We start from the raw sequence: 11,586 nt of genomic DNA, 5'->3' as shown, positions 1-11,586 counted from the left end.
TGAAACACATTAATATAATAATATATTTATAAATCTTTATAAATATAATAATACCTATATAATAAAAGTATGAATTATTATGTAAAAAATATAAAGTATATCAATTATTTGTTTACATATACAATCATGATATGAAAAGCATTATAAAACATAAAAAAATAAAAAATAAAATCTACTGGAAACCCTGTAAAACAGAAGCATTTCCTTGTTTATGTTTTATTTATTATATTTTAACATACATTATAGAAGAAATCCCTTAAATCCCTTCAAATCTTTTAATAAAGTAATATAATGTCAATACAAAATTGGTGATAATCAAATTATATAATATTGTCCAAAATGTTTTATAGCACTTTTAATAAACTAATACCCTTATAATAAAAGTATGTAATTTATTATGTAAAAAATATAAAGTATATCAATTATTTGTTGACAAATACAATAATGATATGAAGCGCATTAAAAACTTTTTAAAAATCTACTGTACATGGAAACCCTGTAAAACAGAAGCATTTCCTTATTTATTTTTATTATATTTTAACTATACATTATAGAAGAAATCCCTTAAATACCTTCGAATCATTTTAATAAAGTGATATAATGTCAATACAAAATTATTCAATACTGACCTGACCATAATATTTTCAAGGCCTGTGTAAAGGCCTGTTCACACCAAGAATGATAACTATAAAAACTATATTAGTGTCCGCACCAACAGACTATAACATACGTTATGTTAATGCAATGACAAATGAGATTTAAAACACCATTCCTGATGAAGAACAATGAGCACATGCATCATCAGCTCTTACTTCGACTTTAGAGTCAAATCTGTGACTGTTCTGAATCGTGAGAACATTACGAAACCGTTTTTGAATAGTTTCTAACATGGTGAAATGAAGGCTGCATTAAGTTGATGTGTAATTGCCATACTTTTACAAAAGACTGTTCCCTCTTATCGTTTGTATTGAATTCGTCTTGCGATCCTGACTGTTCAAATTTAGTACTTAACACTACTGCAACACTAGAGATGGAGAATGCCAGTGTTCTGGCTGAAAGTCCTGTAGAGGACCAGTGATGAAACGGTGAGGATGGTTAGAGTATGTGACAATAGGAGGCTTCTCAGTGCTTTTGCTCTGTCTTTACAAGTGTCCTGATCTCTGTGCGGTCAACCTGTGAAATCTGTCTTGAACTAGTTTCTTTCCTTTCTTGAGCGATGGTCAAACTCACTCAGTGATTGTTATGTACTGTAAATGGCACATAGGTTTTGCTGATCTATTTTTGTATCTATATATCTGAGAAAATGGACTCACTTTCTTGGTAAATGTGTGAAGCTCTATGAGCAGTATGGAGTTGTAGACTGTGTTCTACTTTCACAGTTCAGTTGCTTTTCATTCTCTTTGGTTAAAAGAACTGTTTTATTAGTGAATGTGTCACTCATTCAGTGTGCCGTTTCAAAATATGACCAGATAAATGTTCAAAAACAAACACAAAAAAACGTCTTCACCTTCTCGTCCGTTAAAGTCTTGCAGGTTGATAGAAAAAAGTGTGTGAGACAAGGGGAGTGTTTGTTCAGTGTGATGTTACATACTGTCATATGTATTCTTAGCTTTGCTAATGTGGTCATTTCAGGTGATGATACTGTATATGAATCTGTTTTACTCCCCTCCTTAAAAGAGAGAAAAGTCAGGTATGGCAAGTAGCTGGAGTCTTTGAGCTGGTATGTTTTGTAAGACCAGAATTAAACATATTTTTAATGTGAAACACATCTTGTGAAAGAGTCTCAGACTGTGATGGTCCTCAGAGAGTAACAGCTGGACAATATCTCCCTTACAGACCAAGTCCCATGAAACACAGCTGGGCTGAGCTTTCCCTCTCACGCTGGGACTGGGAGATGTTCTCAGTTTCTTCTTGGCAAACTGAGTAAACAGTTGTAAACAAAATTTTGTTCCATTCTGTCAACTTTTAAGCCTGAGAAAATGCCACAGCTGTCAAAATTACAATGACAGAATACAGCACAATGTTGAAATGTAGGATGTTAAATGCATTATGACTAGAAAACAGCTGTGTCACAAACTGACACAGAGAGGCTGTTATATCTCACTCGTGACAGTTTTATTAGGGGCTTGGCGCACTGTTGCCTCACGCAGATATGGCTTCCAAATTATTTTCCCGCTATAGAATCTCATTGCAGCTACAGTAAATCAGTAAAATAGGTTGGTTACATGGCTCTGCCGGCCTGCAGTCCCTCAGACTCAACCCTCCCAGTAGCTTCTGACCAATCTATCTTTAAAGGGATATTCCACCTTAGATATAACATTTAGTTGTCAGTTACTCACTCTCATATTGTTCTAACGCTGCATTATTTCATGAAATTCAATTTGAGATGTTAGGCAGAATGTCCAAGCTGCACTTTTCCACATGATTTGTACTCCCATGCTCCAAGACTTCTAAGTCTTCTGAAACTATAGTTTGTGTGGAACAGACCAGAATTGATTATTAGTCAACACTGGCTTAAATCATGGCCTGTTCCACACACAAACCTATCATATGCTACTTTAAAAGTTTGGAGTCAGTAAGATTTTTGTTTTTGAAAGAAGTCTCTTATGCTCATCAATGCTCCAAGTATTTGAACAAACAAAAGGAATACAGTGGAAAAAAATGCAGTGAACTCATTTAAAATTATTTTTTTCTATTTTGATATATTTTAAAATATATTTCTGAGATGGCAAAACTGAATTTTCAGCAGACACACCAGTCTTCAGTGTCACATAATCCTCACACAGCTGGGCTGAGCTTTCCCTCTCACGCTGGGACTGGGAGATGTTCTCAGTTTCTTCTTGGCAAACTGAGTAAACAGTTGTAAACAAAATTTTGTTCCATTCTGTCAACTTTTAAGCCTGAGAAAATGCCACAGCTGTCAAAATTACAATGACAGAATACAGCACAATGTTGAAATGTAGGATGTTAAATGCATTATGACTAGAAAACAGCTGTGTCACAAACTGACACAGAGAGGCTGTTATATCTCACTCGTGACAGTTTTATTAGGGGCTTGGCGCACTGTTGCCTCACGCAGATATGGCTTCCAAATTATTTTCCCGCTATAGAATCTCATTGCAGCTACAGTAAATCAGTTAAATAGGTTGGTTACATGGCTCTGCCGGCCTGCAGTCCCTCAGACTCAACCCTCCCAGTAGCTTCTGACCAATCTATCTTTAAAGGGATATTCCACCTTAGATATAACATTTAGTTGTCAGTTACTCACTCTCATATTGTTCTAACGCTGCATTATTTCATGAAATTCAATTTGAGATGTTAGGCAGAATGTCCAAGCTGCACTTTTCCACATGATTTGTACTCCCATGCTCCAAGACTTCTAAGTCTTCTGAAACTATAGTTTGTGTGGAACAGACCAGAATTCATTGTTCACTGATAACCAGAGCTCATCATATCTATAAAAGTGCTATTTGTTTTTACAATGAATAGAAACATTTATTATTATTATCCATGTTGAAAACAGTTGTGCTGCTTAATGGTTTGTTGCTCATGATTTTTAAATTTAAAAGAACAGCTTTTAATGGAATTCTATATTTTTTAGTAACAATGTAAAAATATTTATTTTAACCTTTTATAAATTTAATGCATCCTTGCTGAATAAAAGCATTCGTTTCTTTAAAAAAACGTAGTTACCCCAATCTTATGCAAAAATATATGTCTTTAGAAGACTTGGAATATAGCATAATATAGGACTGCTTTTATGATGTTTAAGGTGTTTTTTTTTAGCTTGGTCATATAAATCACCAGCTACTTTCATAATTTACAAAATAATTATATTTAACTTAAAAACAAAAAATTAATATGGCATCTGAACAACATGAGCGTGAGTGAATAATGACAAGATTTTCATTTTATTAGGACCTAGAAAATGTTATAATTCTAGTTTTAGAATTCTCAAACTACTTTAGCCCGAGCAGATTCTGCTGATCTGACTGAGGTGTCTTAAGGAGAGTCGTTTCTTTACAGTTTGACAGATGAAACAGCATTTTCTCTTATAATGTTTAATGTGTGTGAATGAGTCTTTCCAGTGCCTGATAAAAGCACACAGCTGTCACAGCTCCTCTCCCATAAGATTTTTCCACGGCTCTGCAGTAGTCTGTATGTGAGAAGATGTAAGTATTTAGACAACAGACGCGTGACGGTCATTTAAAGAACCCATCTTATTCTGAACTCAGCGTCAGGGCTTCTGTTCAGTTTACAGAACCAATAAACCAGCATAAAGACGTTTTAGGATTTATTGCACAAGAAGCATAGCACAAACTCTCCCTGTGCTCTCTCTGTGTCCCGACGTGATTCAGGTCTAACATGCCACTGACACCTTCAACTTTCACAAGGTGTGTTCCAACTCAACCAGTTTTAAACATTTTATACATGTTTTGAACATTGTGTGTTTATATTCAGTTTTCAGTTTATTATCAAAATGCTTTAAATTAATTGCCTATATGCCCACCGATTCAGTCGGTGCCTTACTTTTCTCTGGAGAATGTTTTTATGATGTTTTTGAAATGTTGCAGCGATGTTGTGTCACCTTGTGTATTCATACTTCTGTACAACCGCTGTAATTTGATTTGTAAATGAAGTCTTACACGATACATTAAAAAGATGCATTTGTATGTGATTCTGTTTTGAAAAGAAACACATCTGCTAACTGTCTTTGTCTGCCTGTTTTTATTCCAATGAGTGCAAGATTGTCTTGAGGAAATTCAGGATTAGGTTTTAGTCTTGCTTACAATGTCTTATGAAATATGATGTTAGAGCCCAAAGTTGAAGAAAAATTTCAGCTTTTATAATACTAATGATGCAATAAATATTTTATGCTCAGGTACATACACTGTAGTGTTATACATCTTATGTTAATCTTATATTTTAACAGGTATTAATTTATTTTTCAATATTTTTATATTTAGTGTAAGAGGTCAACAGGCAGCAAAGGGAAAAACTACACCACCATGTGGTGCTACATAAAGTGTGTGAGCAAAAATCCAGTTGTCTGACTGTAAATTTCACATCAGCTACAGATAATGAAATTCTGTGGGGCTGAGTTTAGAGCAGACAGTGGAGTTTATGACTTATGAGGGCAACTGTTTTGCCTCACACATACCTTTTTATAAATACATTTACTATCAGAGGCGTTATGCCCATTCAAAGACAAAAAATAGCCAAAGTAATATTTTGTATATTTGATACAATCACACCAGCCTGATTAAATCGTTCAGCGCGTCATATCATCAGCTGCTAAATTCAAATCTGCATTCGCTGGCTGGCGCTGAGCCAGAGGTAGACGCGTTTGTACAGCGCTGCATTATAACCAATCACACACGATGTTGTTGCGCTTATGAATGCAATGGCCAATCAGAGGTGTTCCGATGAGTCATCGCTAAAATGCCAGTGTTTTCTTCACTCACTCGCTGACTGAATACATCTTAGTGGCGAATTGTCTCGTTAGAAACAACAAAGTGCAGATGTGTGTATAAATAAGATACTCATTTCACAGTGTAAACAGCTTCAGTGATTTTTATGGGAGTTTTTGAGAGTGCTTGAACTCTAGGCTGTCAGTGAAAATGTTCTTTGATAATGTAAATGTTCTTTGCTCTCTTTCTGTACAATGAAAGTGTTATAAGTAGCCTAATTTACAATGTTTTTATTCACATTAACTTTCAATATTAAATTCACATTAAATATAAAGTCAGTCGTATTGAAACTATGTTATGGCATGGCACCCATATCTGTTACTTAAGTAAACAGACAGGTTTTTATGCATAGTTAATAGACTACATTATTAGGCTACTTTGACCATCGCCCACTATAGATCAACTAACATAGGTGAGCTTGAGAATCGAGATATTTCATGATATAGTTAATGCACTTGGGAATGTTTCGAATAAAAAGAAAAAATAAATAAATAAAACATACGAACAAACATACAAACATGACGACCCCCCACACTCGTGCCCCCTCAAAAAAAATTAGTGCATGACGCCCCTGTTTACTATCATACCAATCTTTCACATACTTCTTTCATATGCACTTTGGATACTCATAAATATGTAGATGTCACTACCTGAAGTGTGTGTCTGCGTGGGGGGAGTGTATTTTGAAGGGCCCATTAAACTTTCAGTTTTATCCTGAGGAAAAGAGCTCTCTTCAAAGTGCTTAAACATGGACAGCAGCTCCGTGCAAGTCAATATTTATTCCTCGCTGCTTGGCTGGAGTGAATAAAGAGAGAGGCAGACTTGAACTCTGTGCCCTTACTATAATGATGTAGCAGCAACCGAAGCATGCTGTCAGATCAAGAGCTCTAGAGGATGAATAGACATCAAAACGAGGGTATGTATCTGAAGATTATTATTAGGCGTCCTCTACTGCTGCAATAAGAGCTGGAATAAATACTCACCTAAATGCTTGTACTGAATTGTAGCCAACAGATGGCTATTGTTCATGGTCATTTTAAGTTTTCCTAGACGGCATGTTTGAAGTTTAACTAATTATTTGTAAAATGTACAAACGTAGATTTTAACAAAAAATGGTGGCATACCCACAAAAAACTAAAACAATATGTAATATAAGTGTATCATGGGTAAATCAGAAAATAAAATATATTAGTTGTCGCCTGTTCAATGTAATGTTGAAGACTAGAAACGTCCAAGATTTTCTTTTCTTTTTCCAATATGGACGGTGTTGCTTATTACAAACGATTTACCTTTAATGGACTAAAGGACTGAGAGAGGGAGGGAGAGAGAAGAAGTGCTGGTACAGTAAACCACAATGCATGGTTTCCATTTATTTAAAAGATGCTGTTTCTCTCTGAAGGCCCCAGTCACCTGGAAAAGTAATTCAACACAGGGTTGCTTTTCACACAAGAAAATAAATTACGGACTCTGGCACAGGAGTGGATGTCTGCTTCTAACCAGAAACGGTGTGTTTTTTGGAACCTGGAGTCAGTTAGAGGGAAACTGAGCAAGAAAAAACCTTTGTGTGAGTGTGTGTGTGTGTATGTGTGCGCGCGCGCTTGTTCTTGTGAGGGCCACATTTCTAAAAATGTCCTCAGACATGTGATGATGGTCATTTGTATTAAAAAAGAAAAGAAAAAGAAAATTATACATGGGCCGCAATCTAAAAATTCACACAAAGTAAATTACAAAAAGTTATTAAAATGTAATTTAATTGAATTTATGCATTTAGCAGACCCTTTTATCCAAGGCGACTTACAGTAACAAAGAAATTTGGAATAACAATACACCACTATAACGAAACCATCAAAACCAATAAACACATAACAACAGCCTTGGATGGGATCAAAATGTTCAATAACGACAAAGAGTTAACCAGCCAATACATTCAAATTGAAAAAAAAAAAAAAAACATTCTGAGTCGTAAACTGTACGTTATTTTTTCCATCTCAGATTTCTCTCACTGTCCGTAAGCGTTCATCAAGAGTAACCCACAATCTTTTGCGCTGCTAACGCAATGCTCTACCACTGAGCCACAGGAACACCTGTGTGAAAATTAAAATATAAATTTTCTAACTTTTCAAAATAGTTGTATTGATAGTCATCTGTAATTATTAAATAATAATAATAATAATAATAAAAACAAATAAATAAGTCCAGTAAGGGACTAGAATAGGGCATTCCCAAAAGATGTGTATGTGCGTTGCTACTTGTTCTCCACACTCCCTCCAGCAGGCACTGGATTGACTTGAATTAAATTTGGCTACGATTTGGGGCGTTCAAAAATAACGATTAGTCACCTTCCAATGGTATTCTCTCCAGATTCTACTACATGTTATTCTATGTGTTTCTACATGTATTTCAACCCAATTCTCATCAGATATCACTACCTTGAGCTCCTTCTCCCATTTTAACTTTATATAATATGTGTTGTCTTTCTTCATGTCTTCCAGAGCCCTGTATATACAGCTAATTGGTCTAAGGATCTTGTTACCATTCTGCACATTAATCAACAAAGTCTCAATTGCTGATGGGGTAGTTTTTAACATTTTCCAATTTGGATGTTTAAAAAGGAAACTTCGAATCTGGAGATACTTCTAAAAATCAGCCCTAGGGAGAGCGACTTCAGAAGCAAGTTGTTCAAACGTTTTAAGTGAGTCCCCTTCAAATAATTGGTGGACATATTGCAATTGCTTTAGGGCCCATACTTTGAAGCCAGAATCCATTTTCAAGGGAGTAAAGTTCTTTATCTGTGCTATATTTGTTAACAAAGAAAGCCCCTTAGGAAGATTATAAATCTTTTGGACCTCTCTCCATACCAAACAGGTAACCTCTGACCATTTTCCCAGTTTATGCATACTTATCTTCTTTTCTTCATTAAATGGAAAAGCTGCTAGTGAGTGAGGATTGGAATTACATTTTTCAATTTCTAACCACCTAGTCTCCACAGTGTCGGACAACCAAACTACCATGGCTCGCAACTGTGATGCTATAAAGTTCAGCAACGCCCAGCCTCCTTGAGATTTATGTAACTGCAATGTTTTGTACCTGACTCTGGGATGCCTCCCTTGCCAGATGAATCTAGAAATCAGCTTATCTAGGCGAGAGAACATGGATACCGGAGGGGACAATGGAAGGGTCTGGAAAAGGAATAAGAGCCGTGGTAATACATTCATTCTAACAGCTTCTATTCTCCCAGTTAAAGAAAAAGGTAGTATATTCCATCTCCTTAAATCTGAATAAATTTTTTCTAATAACTTTGTGTAATTACCGTCATATAATTTATTCAGATCAGAAGGTATAACCACACCTAGACACTTACTCCCCTCTTTGGGCCATCTGAAAGAAAAGGAGGACTTTATCTGTGTTGTAATAAGAGTATTCATAGCTAGAGCTTCAGTTTTCCCAACATTGATTTTATAACCTGAATGTTTACCAAATTGGTTAATACATTCCATTAGTGTGGGGACAGAGTGTAATGGATCAGAAATATATACAATTACGTCATCTGCATATAATGACACTTTATGTATCTCTCTTCTTATTCTTATTCCCTGAATGTCCGGGTTGCTCCTAATTATCTCAGCTAATGGCTGACAAAGGGCAAAAAGAAGAGGAGATAGTGGGCATCCCTGTCTCATTCCCTGTTCAAGTGTAAAGGGTTGAGACAAACAACCATTAACCTTAACAATACCTTGGGGAGCAGAGTACAGCAGCTTTATCCAGTGAATAAACTTAGGACCAAATCCGTATTTTTTTAACACTTTGAGCAGAAAAGGCCATGACACTCAGTCAAAAACCTACTCAGCATCGAGCGCCAGTGCCATGCAAGGTTCAGAGAGAGTTAAACTATCGGACAATGTTAAAGGGTTAGTTCACCCAAAAATGAAAATTAGCTTGTGTTTTACTTACCCTCGAAGCATCCTAGGTGTATATGACTTTCTTCTTTCAGACGAATCCAGTCAGAGTTATATAAAAAATTGTCTTTGATCTTTCAAGCTGTTTAATGGCACTCAGCGGGTGTTGCAGTTGAACAGTCCACAAGTCGTCAAATAAAGCTTGCGCATTCATAATAAAACGTGCCGCAGATGGCTCCGGGGGATGAATAAAGGCCCCTTGTAGCGAATCCATGAGTTTTTGTAAGAAAAATATCCATATTTCAAACATAATAAACACTTTTCTCTCACTTCTGCTGACTGTCATCCACTGAAGCAGTTCTGGCGGATGACGTAAGATTCGCGGCGTTGCGTGATTAGTGACTAATGCGGAGAGAGAGACTGGTTTTCCTTTGCTAAAGTAAGGAAACTTTGCTTCCTTTGCTCCTATTAAACAAACTCACGAGACTAGCATATCTCAGAGGCGCACGCGCTGCGCATACGTCATACGCCTTCCGCCAGAACGGATCCGCATATGATAGATAACGGAAGTGAGAGAAAAGTGTTTATTACGAAAAGTATTTTTCTTACAAAATCATATACACCTAGGATGCTTCGAGTAATTTTCATTTTTGGGTGAACTAACCCTTTAAGTAACCTACGAATATTATCTTGCAGATGCCTTCCAGTTATGAAGCCAGTTTGGTCATTGTGTATCGGAGATGTAATTACCGTCTTTACTCTTCAAGTCAGCAATTTACAATCAGTATTAAGTAGAGCTATAGGTGTATATCCAGCAGTCAGTCGGGTCTTTAGATATTTATATTTTTAAATAAAATATATAAAATGACAACAACAATAACAAAAAACTAGTTGGTCTATAGGCCTAAAGGGTAAGATTAGTGTGGTTTTATTATCAGATAATGTTTCTGAAAATGTCCTTAAAAACAGACTTATGATCTTTAGCTGTTAAAAAAGTGGCTGGGCAAAATACAATCTAAAAATCAAAACCGAAAAAAACTAATCTGTAAAATGAGGAAAAAAATAGGTCTGTTCTAGAGGTCTTTACAATAGGTGTACACGTTTGTGCGCGTGAGAGTACAGAAAGTGATGGAGGGACCAAAAAATCGGCACAACTTGGCGCTCTCTCCACCTCTTCTATAGGGAACACCGGAGAAATCCGCTCAGGAAAATACGGACCGCCGCTCCTGAAAAGGGAAATGTCTAACAGATGATTGGCCCCGTGCCCGCCCGCTCCACTTCTGCTGCGCGCTAAACGCAGCTCCTCTGACCAAAACCAGACACGCACACACACAAGGCACCAGGGAAGCATTGCTGCTGGGACGGGACGCATCTGATCCCGAGCAAAAAGCTGCTTCTGTTTATTCCGAGGAATGTGGCGACGCTGTTGGTGTCCACTGACGTTAACAAGCCCAGTTCAAAGCAAACGCTGCAACGTCTCACCGTCTGCCGATGAGGTCACTGTGGCACAAAGCAAAGCGACCTGCGCGGAGACGCAACGGAGATTCCGTCACATCACAGCGGCTTTGTTCGCGCGCTGATTGACTGCTTGGTTTAGGATTAGATTTTTTTCCAGTAGAATCTTATCGATTATTGCAAGTCAGAAAGGCTCGCGCTGATGGATCTTGGATAAGTAGTTATTGATGAACAGAGCGGGACTACAGCTGCGGAACCCAGAGAAAACGAGAGCGCGTCCATAACGAACACATCTGATTAAATAAAACAACACATATTGACTTGGTCCTCATTACAGTTAAAGGTAAGCAAAAGTTACTATATTTTGAACATATTCACACTGCTCGGAGTTACGCGCCACCAGCCTCCGGAGGCAGCCAGACATGGCACAGTGCCAACACAGATGAACTGCACTTATGATCTCTCAAGTGTGTTAAGAGCAAACAACTATTTTTTAAGCACCTACGAATACACACAGTATCCTGTGTTTTCGTTATGAGAAGTTATACTAATGATCAAATATTAAATGTATATTTTGTCTATATGAGGAATGCAATAGGCAAAGAGTGTACATTAGGTCCATATAGTCACCATTTGTATTTTCTTAACATTTAATCACATTTTTGCATACAACTAGTTTGTATTAAAAGGCCTACAGTTGCAAATTAATTTCATTTAGTATAAAATATTTCATATAGTCTATATATATATATATATATATATAT

General features: G+C 36.6%; 1 protein-coding gene across 2 annotated transcripts in view; it reads left to right on the top strand.

Moving 5' to 3' along the window:
* The first annotated feature begins 10,712 nt into the window (after positions 1-10,712).
* LOC107668837 (SERTA domain-containing protein 4-like) overlaps positions 10,713-11,586 on the top strand; it is an 11,561-nt gene continuing 10,687 nt past the window's right edge. For both annotated transcript variants that reach the window (XM_016460853.1, XM_016460849.1), the window contains exon 1: positions 10,713-11,165. The gene's annotated coding sequence lies outside the window, so the exon portion shown is untranslated. The remainder of the gene's footprint in view (positions 11,166-11,586) is intronic.

The sequence above is a fragment of the Sinocyclocheilus anshuiensis genome, unplaced genomic scaffold (genome assembly GCF_001515605.1).
Source record: "Sinocyclocheilus anshuiensis isolate Anshui unplaced genomic scaffold, SAMN03320099.WGS_v1.1 scaffold72, whole genome shotgun sequence".
Taxonomy (NCBI): domain Eukaryota; kingdom Metazoa; phylum Chordata; class Actinopteri; order Cypriniformes; family Cyprinidae; genus Sinocyclocheilus; species Sinocyclocheilus anshuiensis.
Note: the sequence above shows the minus strand (reverse complement) of the source record. Positions and strands in the feature narration are given on the sequence as shown.